General features: G+C 36.9%; 1 pseudogene; it reads left to right on the top strand.

The window, feature by feature from the left end:
- The first annotated feature begins 5,922 nt into the window (after window positions 1–5,922).
- LOC118007374 lies at window positions 5,923–11,830 on the top strand (annotated as a pseudogene).
- The last annotated feature ends 2,661 nt before the right edge of the window (window positions 11,831–14,491 follow it).

Genomic DNA, 14,491 nt, shown 5'->3' with positions numbered 1-14,491 from the left:
TCCATCCATGGATCCAGCCAACTGGGCTGCCACTGAAATGATGAGAATTTAAAAAATGTGATTATGGAGATGATAACAGGTCATAGAATTACCAATGTTTCAATATCCTTATTATGAATGAAAAGTATATAGTTATCTACTTTCTCACACATATAAAAAAATCAACATACTATCATCACACATGTGCACTATGACATAATTTAGACCTATCACCAAAACTCTGACTGCAATGATCTGTAATCAACAGATTAGGCATGCATATGGATACATGAGTATCCATAACATTCATTAGCTGTTTAAGTCACTTCTGATATTGACTATTCCTCATTTCTAACATATTCCATCTTGCTTTTAATGTATATTCTCATAATCCACACTTCTCTCCCCAGTTTGTTCTCATAATTTGCTGGTAAAAAGTAGGAATAAGAGGGGTGCCTGAGTGGCTCAGTTGGTTAAGTGTCCAACTCTTGATTTTGGCTCAGGTCATGATCTCAGGGTCGTGAGATTGAGCCCCACGTTGGGCTTCATGCTGGATGTACAGCCTGCTTAAGATTCTCTCTCTCTCCCTCTCTCTCTCCGTTTCCCACCCCCTGATGTCACTCTCTCTCAAAAAAAAATAAATAAATAAATAAATAAAAAACAAAACAAAAATAGTAGGAATGAGAGGAAAGTATAATTAACAAGTGGAATGTCACCTGGAGTGAGAGGTGCTTGTTTTAAGAGTTGAGACTGAATTAAGACAGACTGAGATTGAATAAAGAGACTGGGGTATGTGAAATTGGACAGCCCACAAGTGCAGTAGAACACTTGTTATGTGGACTCTACTACAAAATAGACAACTATTTTCCCATCACATTTTATTATGTTCACTATCCTGGGTACCTCTAGTTTCCATGCAATTTTTCGTAACTACAAAGTCCTAAACTGGCCTCAACATTCAGTAAGAATTTCATAAGAAGTCTATGCCACCCAGGGGTACAAGGCTTTCTCCACACCTAATACATGTGTATTTGAAAGATTTCACCAGTTTCTGCTAAGGTGCATGCCTAAAGTGGCTGCCAAGGGTGTAACATATCTTTGCAAACAGCTTTTCTCTGTCCAAACACATGAAGGTATTAAAGACCAGCACTTGGAATTGCTGGGATACTATGTCTTAATTCATCAGTGTGTCAGTACCACCTGCAGAACAACGTGTTGTGATATGTGATATTATCCTGTTTACTTTGACTGAAATCCATTCAGATACTTTATCTTCAAGGCAATTTGTATTTTATACTTTTGAGTTATGATTATAAGAACATCAAATATTACTAAGTCACATTTTAAGACAAATGAACTTTCTTCCTGATCTTGAACCATAAAATAGAAAATGTGACACTGGGATGCAGTCCTTTAATATGTATAGTATTTATATGTGAAGTGGAAGGTGAGCAGAGAACAGTGTTATATGTTTCTCTGTGTCCAGATACCTACCTCAATCATACCCTATAACAGAGAGTAGTTTCTGAGAACAGTACTAAGGAGGTTAATTATTTTAGGAACTGATGAAGTACAGTAGAAAGGTATAATGACATCCTTCATTTTTGCAGCTACAGTTCCAGACTTTCTCACACAAAGGAGCATCTGACTGATGCCCTCAGTCATCCCCGACCGCAAAACTCACAGAAACTATCACTGTGTCCTGCCCCTAATTCTGGGTCACCACCACTGGCATTAATCTCTCTCTATTCTCACCTACACATAGTAATTACACTGTTACCTCCTGAGCTAACAGTTCACAGTCTCAAGGTGTACAATTTCTATTACCAGAAACCTGGGGCCTGGAGTAGGGGGCACTAATACTGCTCATCAGGGCAGGGAAAGACAGTATATGGGAAGACTGAGAGCATGAACATTCATGGGGAAGTGATGGAGGCACTGGGGAGGGAGTCAGGAAACTCAATAATTACTGAAAAAGACCCAAGGCCTTGATGAGGAAAAGCACATGTCCCCAGTGTAATAAGATGAAAATTCTCATGGAATTATATAAAGTCCATTTTGTCCAACTGGTCATCATTCAGATGAAAACATGAGACCCAGCAAAGTAAACTGAGTTTCCAAGATTCACACAAATGGTGGTCCGGGGACCAAAACTATGTCTCTTGATTCCTATTCCAAAAAGAAAAATCCTAGAGAAAACAATCAAGTAAGAGAAAGCAAAACTCAAAACAGTGATCTTTTTTTTCCTGGTTAAAACCAAACTAACCAGACACTCATACAAAATGTCCATTATAATACAGCAAACAGACATTAATTAAATATTACATAAAATGTGTACCCAATTAAAGATTATCTGACTAGTATAATAGTAAATTATATCTGGGAAAGTCATTATTCATTGCAATTATGATTTGTGTACTGATTCTTTGTATTTTGATGGCTATGTAACCAGTTACTACAACAGTAAAAAACTTAGTATTTCTAAAAAGTCCATCCTTTGGTCTTTCTAAATTTTTTTTTCTTTTTTTGAGTAGTCTCTACACCCAACGTGGAGCTCAAATTCATGACCTGGAGATCAAGAGCGGCATGCTCTACCAACTGGTCCAGCCAGGCATCCCAGTCTCTATAAATTTTATTATCTTCAAAGGTCAATTCAAATCCCAAATATTTCTTGCAGCTCTTATTGACAATTTTCCTTCATACTGATTTATTCTTTTGCTAACTTCTATAAATCAAAGAATCAAGAAAATAGTTGAAAAAACATAAATTATACACATAACAAATACAATCCAGTGTGACATACAATACATGCCAAGTGAATATTAAGATAAATATATGGTTATTTGGGGCAGGGAAAGGAAAATGTGTTAAAAACATTCAAAAGTGGGATGCTTGGGTGGCTCAGTCGTTAAGCATCTGCCCTCGGCTTAGGTCATGATCCCAGGGTCCTGGGATCGAGTCCCGCATCGGACTCCCTGCTCCGAGGGAAGCCTGCTTCTCCTTCTCCCACTCCCCCTGCTTGTGTTCCTGCTCTCGCTGTCTCTCTCTGTCAAATAAATAAATAAAATCTTTAAAAAAAAAAAAACATTCAAAGGTAGAAGATAACTTGTATCAGCAAGAACAGATGGGTAGCAGATGGCTACCCCAAGAATACAGATATTGATCTGGCCCTCTAATAATTAGGACTGAATAAAAAGAGATATACAGTATGTGGGAAATACCTTGAATTATGTAATATGAAAGTAACTTTTAATATTAACTATCATTATGCATGTGTGTATAGCCCATATTATGTACCCAGGTACATACAGAAAGTCAGTAGATAGTTCTTGATTGAGAAGTTAGATTATTAACCCCAGGCTATAGTAAGGCAATGCCTTCAGGTCAATGATATTTAGTATTTTTTATTCCCTCCTTTCTTGGTCATCTTTTCCAATCATTTTAACAGACATAAGGGGAAATTTCTCATTTAAAAACTTATCATAACCATAACTAAAGTATCCCAGTGAGAAGGCACCTAAGGCTTTACAGCATATTTCTTGGTGAGGATTAGATCGTATTTAATCTTCAAGCCTATAGCCAGCACTCAATTTATTTTCCTGAAGTCTATGGAATAATCGGAGATGCAGAAAAAAATAAAGCAGAGAGAAAGGAGAAAGAATGAAGATTTCAAATGTGGGGAATATGGGGAAAGGGGGAAATTAGGGAAGATATATGATAAAGAACAAAAAGAAAGAAACCACCAGGAAAAAAGAAAAAGAGCTGAACAAGATTCAGAGAGTATGAAATATGATAGCCAAGGTTTCTGAGAACCCAGGTAAATTAAAGAGAACATCGATCCCTCACCTTAAATTCACTGATTCAGGGCTGCTCCTGACTTTGACACTGGGTTGCATTTAAGGAAAGCAGATTGCTTCTATTACCTGCCCTGTTGGGCTCACAGAGTTTCTGTGAAAATCACACATGATAATGAATGGAAAGACTGTCTTTTATACTGTATAATGATATAGACAAGTAATTCACTTGTTTTTACGATTTGAGGAGTCTGATCATATACTAAGCAGGAGAAGGAGGCGTACAGAACAGACAACAGGCAAGTGAAATTCCTCCACTGTGTGTTTTCTGTGTGTTCTACTATCCCAGGAGGGTTCTTTGTCCAGTCAACTTCTGCTACTGAGGGTCACAGTACAGTTATTTCCAAAGCTGGTGTTCTTCTACATGGTGGACTTATCACACGGCTATAGGCTCACATTCAAAAGTCCAGAGATCATTTCCAAATTTTCATCTCTATATTCTTCAATCCTAAAAATACAAAAATTCACAGATTGCCTTTCACACATTATAGTAGAATGATTAGCAGCTTGGGCTTTATAGTAGAATGATTAGCACCTTGGGATTTGATGGCATCACCATTCACTTGCTAAATAAGCACGTCAAAGTTACTTGACCTCTCTGAGCTTCAGTATTATCATTACTAATGTGGAGATAATAATACTTCCTTGCAGGGTGTTGTGAGAAATAAATGATATATGGAAATTTACCTGACTCAGTACCTACCACACAGTGTAGCACAATAAATGCTATTACATACCGAAGAATATCTACATGAGTGACTTTCAAGTACAGAAAATTATTCCTCAAATACTGAAACTTCCATTGTTCTACTAGAACTGGTTTTAGGCAAAGCTTCCATATCCACACTTGCATTCAATCACTTAAGCATATTTCCCAAATAACAATTTTTCTCCTTAATGGAAATCAAAGACTAATCAAAGACTGCCTAAGGGATGCAGGAAGGAGCTCTTGTTCTGACCAGGCTGTGTCCCTTCCACACTGCTGTTCCCACAATCCAAAGTCATAAATTTCAATTTAAAAAAAGTTTTTTCTGACCACCACAGATAACACTGGATACTTTCCTTGTTATTAGTGGGAAGAAGAAAGACAGAATGGAAAAAGGGCCAAGGCAGGTGCTTCAAGGGATTTCTGAAGGCTGTGCCCACCCAGGCTCACATTTGTGTTGATCTGCCAGGAAAATAAACTTTTCTTTCAAACTCCCTTTATCATAAAGCATATAAAATTCTTTAGTATTTACCTCCACTTTAATCGTATAAGTGGAGAAAGCAGAGATAGTTTAGGCATATTATAGTTAGATGGTTATTCAAAACCAAAGTCTTGGTTATGTTCTATTCCCCATTCTTCTCACTTATTCATTTTGTTAAAGTGGATTTGCTTACTATGTGCCAGATCTCAAGCCACACCAATGTTGTACAAAGCCAATCCTTATCCAACATGTATATAAATATACTTCAGTCATCATTGCATGATACATGTCATAGAAGTGTAATTGGCCCCCTAATATGTGAGGAGAGTGGAAAAAGATAACTATAGTGATGCGAAAAGGCAGCATACCAGAGTGGCATTTGGGTATAGCTTCAAGAGTTGGTAAATATTACAGTACACAAACACAGAGTCCAAAAAAGTCATTTCAAGCAGACATAAAATACAAAAAACAGATACATTTGTTGCTCAGTAGGTTAATGGTGAAGCAAGCAGATTATCTACAGAATAGACACTGGTTTGGGGGAATAAAAAAATAAGAGAGAAAGATGATAAAGATTAGTTTGTGCCTGACACTGGGAACTAATATAGATATTTAAGAATTATGAGATAAATGTAGGGAGTCAACGAAGAGGGTGCAAGGAATTGGTGATAAGGCCAGTAATTAGGGAAGGTGCTCCATCTGTAAGAGTGATGGGTCATTTGGAGGAAAGAAACAATGGAGGTAGGGAGTCCTCTAAGGAGAATGCTGAAATAAAGTAGATCTGGGGGGTTATACAGATGTACTAAAACTGTAAGGTTTTAGCTTTAAGACTGTCAAATCAGAAAATAAAAATATTAAGAAATACACAAAAAAATTGGTAGCTGATTAAAGTTGGACTGAACATGAGGAGTGATGTCAAAGATGACACCAAGATTCTAGCATGGATAGATAGGACAATGGTGGATTTGTTTTTAAAAATAAGGAAACTGGACACAGAATTTGTGGGAATGGAGAAAATAGATGATCACATTTATATTAAACAACTGGAGTTTCAGATACTAGTGAGATGTACAGGTGGAAATATGAGTCAGGATGTGTGGCAAGAAATATATAGAGGTTCAAGATATAATTGTATAGTAATCCATCTGAGTAATAACTGAATGTACAGGAGTGAATGAATTCCCTGAGGGAAAGAGGATAGAGAGAAAAAAAAGCAAAACCCAACCATATAGAAAGTCATAGTAATAATGTGGAAGGAGACAAAGGAGACAACAAATTAGGCAAAACAGTCTCAGAGGTAGGAGGACCATCAGTGGTGAGCTAGAGAAGCCAAAACTGAACTGCAAGTCAAAATGAAGGATGAAAACAGTAAAAAAAAACGAGATACCAATTTACATAAATTTTTCTGCTTTGTAAATGGGCAGTTTGGGCCTAGGGCATCATAGGCACACACTGTAAATATCAAATGGGTTCATTAGTGAATAAATAATATAATGAATGAGAAAGAACTGTCAAAGAATAGATAAATGAAATGTCTTCCCATTAGGGGCTAGATGACAAAGTTTTCAGAGAACCTACATGTCACTCTGTTGTGACTCACACCCTCAATATGCAGCAGCTTGACATCAATTAAAGAACTGTAACCATTTGGATGAGGGCAGAGCAGTGGAATGGCAGGTGAAGCAGAAGTTTACAAAGGGATGAAAAGTTTCTGGGCACTGAATAGACGGATCAGGTGGCCAAGCTGACCACAGGCCAGAAAGAAAGTCACAAAGACTGAAAAAATAACTAAAAACATAGCAAAACAAACACAAGGTCACGGGCACCTGAGTGGCTCAGTTGGTTAAGCATCCAACTCTTGGTTTTGGCTAATTATGATCTCAGGGTCATGAAATTGAGCCCCACATCAGGGCTCCATGCTTAGTGGGGAGTCTGCTTGAAGATTCTCTCTGTCCCTCCACACCCCCCCAATAAATAAATAAATATATCTTTTTTAAAAAGCCAAGGTAATATTGTTGGGAAACTTGGAAAGGAAGATAGTCATATGATAAACTTTGAGTCTTCTATGATATTCTTCTACAGCTTTATTCTTATTCTTTGAGGGCTAGATGTACACTTTCCCCTACTCATACCCTCAGCTACCCATACACAGTGACTCTCCTTCACAGGCCTGATTCCTGTTCCACCCTCCTTCTCTAGGATACCAACAGCAACATGCCACACAGAAGGCTGACATCATGGTGAGTTGAGGAAAACTTAATTCCTGGAACATAGAAACCTTGGCTTGCTGATTTACTCACTATAGATTTTATTTCTGTCCTTCCCACTTACCTGTTTTGTAAAGAAAATTAAGAGAACAGTATCACTAAAGACTCAGATAGATTACAATTCTCCCCAAATCAAAGGGATCCTATACAGTATCATTACAGACACTCAAAATGGCTGTATAAAACAGTCAGAGCAGCAACTAATTATATCCCCAGGGGGTAGTGACCAAGTGATGCTGCAGAGATTTGGGATTGCCAAACTGAGATCACTTGGCTTGGGGAATTATTGCCTATGGTTGTTTTGGTTCTCCCAGTGTAGCCAACTGAAGAAGGTGTTAATAAGAAAAAATGAGAGGCATTTAGTTTTCTAACAACAAAGAGGCCTTTGCCATTTCTTAGAGTAGCTTTAAATCTTTATTTTATGATGACTAAAGTTGAATTCCAGAGCAACAGTAAAAAACTGTCCTTGACAATTTTTAATCTTTTTACCATTTCTATTCGATTACCTCAATAATAATTCAACTTAAACATGAATATATTAAAAAGTATGAAGAATAATACATGGAGATAAAACCTATTATATTGCATGTAAAAAGTAGAGAGAATATAGAAGAAAATGAGATTTAAATTGACTTCAAATATAATGTTTTTATACATACTCTACAGAATACTCACAACCACACTGTGAAGCACATGTTGCCACCTAATCTCAAATTATTTTTCATCTAAAACACAGATATTAAAACAGTCCAAGAATTTTCTTTTCTCCTACAGCTAACTTCCTTAAATTATTGAAAAGTCAATATTACACAACATATTCATGAAGCATATATAATCTTGAATCCAAATTTCAGACAAGTATGACAGCAAAAATAAAATTATGTTAACCTCAATTATGTAAATAAATTCAGACTTCCAGACTGAGAGTCCAAACTTGAGATGCTTCTTCTTTCCTCTTCCTTTATATCAGAAGAAACAAAAATGTAAACTCCATCCTTAGAAAGGCTAGGAAATGTATCTATAATTCCAAACCACAACGCATGAAAAAAAAAAAACCTTATGTGCAATAAAAATTGAAACAGGACAAGAGTGAACACCAAAATAAGAATCATGCCTCCTAAGAACTTAAGCCAGTCACTAAGCTCAGCAGTCTCAAAAAGAGGTGGATACACTTATAATAAAACCAGTGATCTTCACTTTGAACAGAAACATGGGAGTGTGTAAACATTCATTCCACAGAGTGACCAAGGAAAGGAACTTAAAGGGAAAGACACAGATACGGCACCTTTGCAATAAGTAGGCCATGTGTGGTGGAATGAAAGAAAAACCAAGGCGACAGGAGGTGGGAAGCAGCTAAACACTTGACTATTCCCGTTATGTAATGAGAAGTAAAGGATAAATCATAAGACAAATGACCAAAATTAACAAATATGGCTGCTCTGAGCCAGTAGTTAGCCCAGGAATCCAGGAGAGAATCATCCCAACAGGTGAGAGGTGATTTGGAGACAACATTTCAAACTCAGCTGCCTTCTATCATACCTCACTAAAACCCTTACAATCCTCCTCCACAGTATCTTTTCAAATATTCAATTAGTGTATTAGATTAATAATTGGGGTGCTTGGCTGGTTCAGTCAGTAGAATATGTGACTCTTGATCTCAGGGTTGTAAGTTCAAGCTCCACATTAGGTGTAGAGATTATTTAAAAATAAAATTTTAAGGGCGCCTGGGGTGGCTCAGTTGGTTAAGCAACTGCCTTCGGCTCAGGTCATGATCCTGGAGTCCCGGGATTGAGTCCCGCAAAAGGGCTCCCTGCTCGGCAGGGAGTCTGCTTCTCCCTCTGACCCTCCTCCCTCTCATGCTCTCTGTCTCTCATTCTCTCTGTCTCAAATAAATAAATAAAATCTTTAAAAAAATAAAATAAAATAAAATAAAATTTTAAAATAATAATTATACATACACTATAATAACTTTATTATAAAATAAGGCAGGAGATGACCTATATGAAAATACTTCAAGAAGAAAGTAAAGGGAAATGGCACAAGGTATATAGCATACACATAATAGGTTATATACTATGAAGTAGTGAAAGTTATGAGCAAAATTTTCTATGAATTTTTAAAGATATAACTTCTTTCTAAAATGGCAGAAAATATATGAGTTATGCAAAGAAATAAATGACAGAAAATATGAAGTGGTGAAAAATGGAGAAATTCAAGAAATACAAGCAGACCTCATTTTATTGTGCTTTGTTTTATTGCACTTTGCAGAAACTGTATTTTTTACAAATTGAAGTTTTGTGGCAACCCTGCCTTGAGCAAGTCTATTAGTGCCATTTTTCTAACAGTATTTGCTTACTTCATGTCTCGTGTCACATTTTGGTATGCTTACAATACTCGAAACTTTTTCATTATTATTATGTTTGTTAGGGAGATCTGTGATCAGTTATCTTTGCTGTTACTACTGTAATTGTTTTGGGGCACCAAAATCACATCCATATAAGCAGCAAATTTAATCATTAAATATGTATGTTCTCACTGCTCCACCAACTGGTTATTCCCCATCACTCTCCCTATCCTTGGACCTCCCTATTCCTTGAGACACAATATTGAATTAGGTCAGTTAATAACCTTACCATACCCTCTAAATGTTCAAATAAGGGGAAGAGTCACATGTCTCTTACTTTAAATCAAAAGCTGGAAATGATTAAGCTTAGTAAGGAAGGCATGTCAAAAGTTAAGACAGGCCAAAAGCTAGGCCTCTTGCACCAAACAGCTAAGTTGGGAATGCAAAGGAAAAGTTCCTGAAGGAAATTAAAAGTGTACTCCAGTGAACATACAAATGATAAGAAAGCAAAACAGCATTATTGCTGACATGGAGAAAGCTTTAGTGGTCTGGATAGAACAAACGAGCCAAAACATTCCATTACGCAAAAGCCTAACCCAGAGGAAGGCCCTAAATATCTTCAATTCTAGGAAGGCTGAGAGAGATGAAGAAGCTACAGAAGAAAAGTCTGAAGCTAGCAGAGGTTGGTTCACAAGTTTAAGGAAAGAAGGCATCTCTATAACATAAAAGTGCAAGGTGAAGCAGCAAGTGCTGATGTAGTTATCCAGAAGAGCTAGCTAAGATAATGAGGATGGCTACACTAACCAACAAAAAAGTCTTCTATTGGAAGAAGATACTGTCTAGGATTTTCATAGCTAGAAAGGAGAAGTCTATGTCTGGCTTTAAAGCTTTAAAGCCTAATGCAGCTGTGACTTCAAGTTGAAGCCAATGTTCATTTACCATTCTAAAAATCCTAGGGCCCTCAAGAATTATGCTAAATCTACCCTGCCTATGCTCTATAAATGGATCAACAAAGCCTGGATGACGGCATATCTGTTTACAACATGATTTACTAAATATTTTAACCCCATGGTTGAGACCTAATGCTCAGAAAAAAAGATTCCTTTCAAAATATAACCACTTATTGACAATGCATCTGTCCACCCAAGAACTCTGATGGAGATGTACAATGAAATTATTTCATGCCTGGTAACACAACATCCATTCTGCAGCTAAGGAATCAAGGAGTAATTGTGACTTTCAAGTCATATTATTTAAGAAATACATTTCATAAGGCTATAGCTGCCATAAATAGTGATTTCTCAGATGAATCTGGGCAAAGTCCATTGAAAACCAGGAAAGGATCCATCATTCTAGGTGCCATTAAGAATATTCATGATTCATGGGAAGAGGTCAAAAGCATCAACATGAACAAGACTTTGGAAGAAGCTGACTCCAACGCTCATGGATGACTTTGAGGGGTCTTCCATGGAGAAAGCAACTGCAGATGTGGTGGAAAGAGCAACAGGACTAGAATTATAAATGGAATCTGAAGATGTGACTGAATTGCTGCAATCTTGTGATAAAACTTCAATAGATGAGGAGTTGCTTCCTAGACATGACCAAAGAAAATGGTCTCTGAGATGGAACCTACTCCTGGTGATGATACTGTGAAGATTGTTAAAATGACAACAGAAGATTTGAATATTCCACAAACTTAGTTGATAAAGCAGTGGCAGAGTTTGAGAGATTTGACTCTAATTTTGAAAGAAGTTGTACTGTAGGGCACCTGGGTGGCTCAGTCGTTAAACGTCTGCCTTTGGCTCAGGTCATGATCCCAGAGTCCTGGGATCGAGTCCCACATGGGGCTCCCTGCTCAGCAGGAAGCCTGCTTCTCCCTCTCCCACTCCCCCTGTTTGTGTTCCTGCTCTCACTATCTCTCTCTCTGTCAAATAAATAAATTTTTTTAAAAAGAAAAAAAAAGAAAGAAGTTGTACTGTAGATAAAATGCTATCAAACAGCATCACATGCTACAGAGAAATCATTCAGGAAATGAAGAGTCAATGGATATAGCAAACTTCATTTCATCTTATTGTAAGAAATTGCCACAGCAACCTCAACCTTCCTTGACCACCACCCCGATCAGTCAGCAGCCATCAATATTGAGGTAAGACCCTCCACTGGCAAAAAGATTATGACTCATTAAAAGCTCAGATAATGGTTAGTATTATTTAGCAAAAAAGTATTTTTTAATCAAAGTATGGTTTTTTTAAGATGGGTTTTTATATGGTTTTTGATGGTTTTTTAGATGTAATGTATTGTACACTTAATAGGCTACATATAGAGTAAACATAAACTTTTATATGCACTGGGAAACCAACAAATTCATTTGACCCACTTTATTGCAATATTTGCTTTACTAACACAGTCTAAACCCACACTATCTCTGAGGTATGCCTGTAAATAAAAAGCATAATAGAAATGAAAATCACTATAAGAAGAAAAAAAAAAGTATGGACTTAAACATTGAGTAAATAAAATAAAAAAACCAAAGAGCTAAAAAGAATTAGAAAAAATATATAGATTAAAATAAGATCTAAGAAATGAAAAATTAGTGTTCCCTTCTTTTTTTTTTTTTAAAAGATTTTATTTATTTATTTGTCAGAGAGAGAGGCACAAGCAGGGGGAGGTGTAGAGGGAGAAGCAGGCTCCCTGCTAAGCAAGGGGGCCAATGCGGCACTCAATCTCAGGACCCTGAGATCATAACCTGAGCCGAAGGCAGACGCTTAACCAACTGAGCCACCTAGGCATCCCAAAAAATTAGTGTTCCTTAAGAGTTCACAATATTTGGTAAAGAAATAATTCAAAAGGAAACTTTCCTGAAATGAAAGAAGCATTAAACCTACAGTCTAAAGACACTTTCATGACCCAGGGGGAAAAAAATGTTATTGCATGGGCCACATCAAGGCCAATCCAGTTGAAGTTACCAGACTCCACGTGCACAAAGTAAACAGCCTACAAAATAACAAAAACAAACAAACAAAAACCTAAGGAAATAGAGTTCCCATGAGGTCTTATTAAAGAAAACCATTAAAGAATAAACTTCACTAATCAAAGGTGAGTAGAGATAACATATTAAATTATGAAGACTAATATTAAGCAGTTCTGGGGATTATGATTAAAGAACAGAATACAAATACTATAAACCATGACAGTATTAAAGAATATTTATCTTAGTAACAAAAATTAAAAAAAAAAAAAAAACATTTCTACTGAAAAACTCTGGTTTCCTCACCTTTCTCGGGGGAGAATCAACAGATTATTTTAAGGGTAATTAACTATTATATTAAAGTATAAATGTAATTATTAGAACTAAGAATACTAGAATCAAATAAAATTGAGTGAAGGTAGAAAGGGAAGTGGGGTAGAGGGTTAAAGTATAATAATTTGTCTCATAGTGAGGATTCAGTGGATACTGTCTTTGGCGGTAACACAAAATTAAAGAATTAACTTACAAACAGTGAATAACTAAAATGATCTATAAACCTTCAATATTATCAAATCATTCACACAAAAGAAATAAAACATCATATAGAGAAATCTTAATGAAAGGATTAAATGGATGCATAAAATGTATTCATTCATTTATTCTACTAAAATTTACTGAGCACTCATATGCCAGTATTGTGTTGAGTGCCAGTGATGTAGAGCTCCTGAATCTTGGAGTTTTACAGAATAGTGGGGGAGGTATATATTAATCAAACAATCACACAAACAAATGTAAAATTGCAACCATAAAAATTACTCTGCAAAAGAGTGAATATCACATTAATAGAAGAATTTGACATAAACAGGAAACTCAGGGGGGGTTCCCTGAGGAAGTGACACTGGAACTAAGATCTGAAGGATAAACAGAAGTTAAGGAGTGGAGGAGAAAGGATTCCCTGCAGAGGGAACAACTTGTGCTCCCCCTTGAGGCCAGAGGTGGCATTGGGAGTTGTGTCTGGAACCACACTGCAAGAAAATGAGGTGAACATTATACAGAATACGGCTGAATTAAGTAGTGAGAGACTGCTCCTAAGGGAATGAAAAGGAAGATTTTAAAGCAGAAGGGTGATTTGACCAGACTTGATATTTATGAATATTACTCTTGCTACAGTGTACAGAATGGATTTGAAGGAGTCCAGACTGACTGCAGGTGAGCCAATTAGAAAGCAACATACTTGTCAAGGCAAAAAGTGTTATTTAGACTAGGTTTAAGAGTTTGGGAAGGAGGTAGGTTTGCCATATATTTAGGAGAGACAATCAAAAGGGCTTGATGACGGGTTTAGCTGGAGATGTACTCACTCTAATGTTTCAAGTTTAAGAATTATTCAACTCCAGGGTGCCTGGGTGGCTCAGTTGTTAAGCATCTGCCTTCGGCTCAGGTCATGATCCCAGGGTCCTGGGATTGAGTCCCATATCGGGCTCCCTGTTCGGTGGGAAGCCTGCTTCTCCCTCTCCCACTCTCCCTGCTTGTGTTCCCTCTCTCACTGTCTCTCTCTCTGTTAAAAAATAAATTTTAAAAATTTTTAAAAAAGAATTATTCAACTCCACTAGGACCTCCAATCCAATGATCCTACCAATATTTTTACTGTCCCTCACTCCCCTGATGTCCTACCTCTCTTCCTTTCCCAGCTTAAATTCCATGGTCAATTTTCTTGCTCCCTTTTATTTTGTTGTATTCACCTAGCCAAACCTGCTAAAACAGCACTGACTGCTATGTTTCCACTATTTCCACCTTTCTGAATGAAAGTGCCTACTGTCGTTACCCTATGCAAGTCTTGCCATTGTATGTATTGTGTGTGGACAGAGAGCTAATAATTTATCTTCAGATCAAGA

The sequence above is a fragment of the Mirounga leonina genome, unplaced genomic scaffold (assembly GCF_011800145.1).
Source record: "Mirounga leonina isolate KUSES-001 unplaced genomic scaffold, KU_Mleo_1.0 Mir_119171, whole genome shotgun sequence".
In the NCBI taxonomy this organism is placed as follows: Eukaryota; Metazoa; Chordata; class Mammalia; order Carnivora; family Phocidae; genus Mirounga; species Mirounga leonina.
The sequence above is the reverse complement of the archived record's forward strand: the minus strand, read 5'-3'. Positions and strand labels throughout refer to the sequence as shown.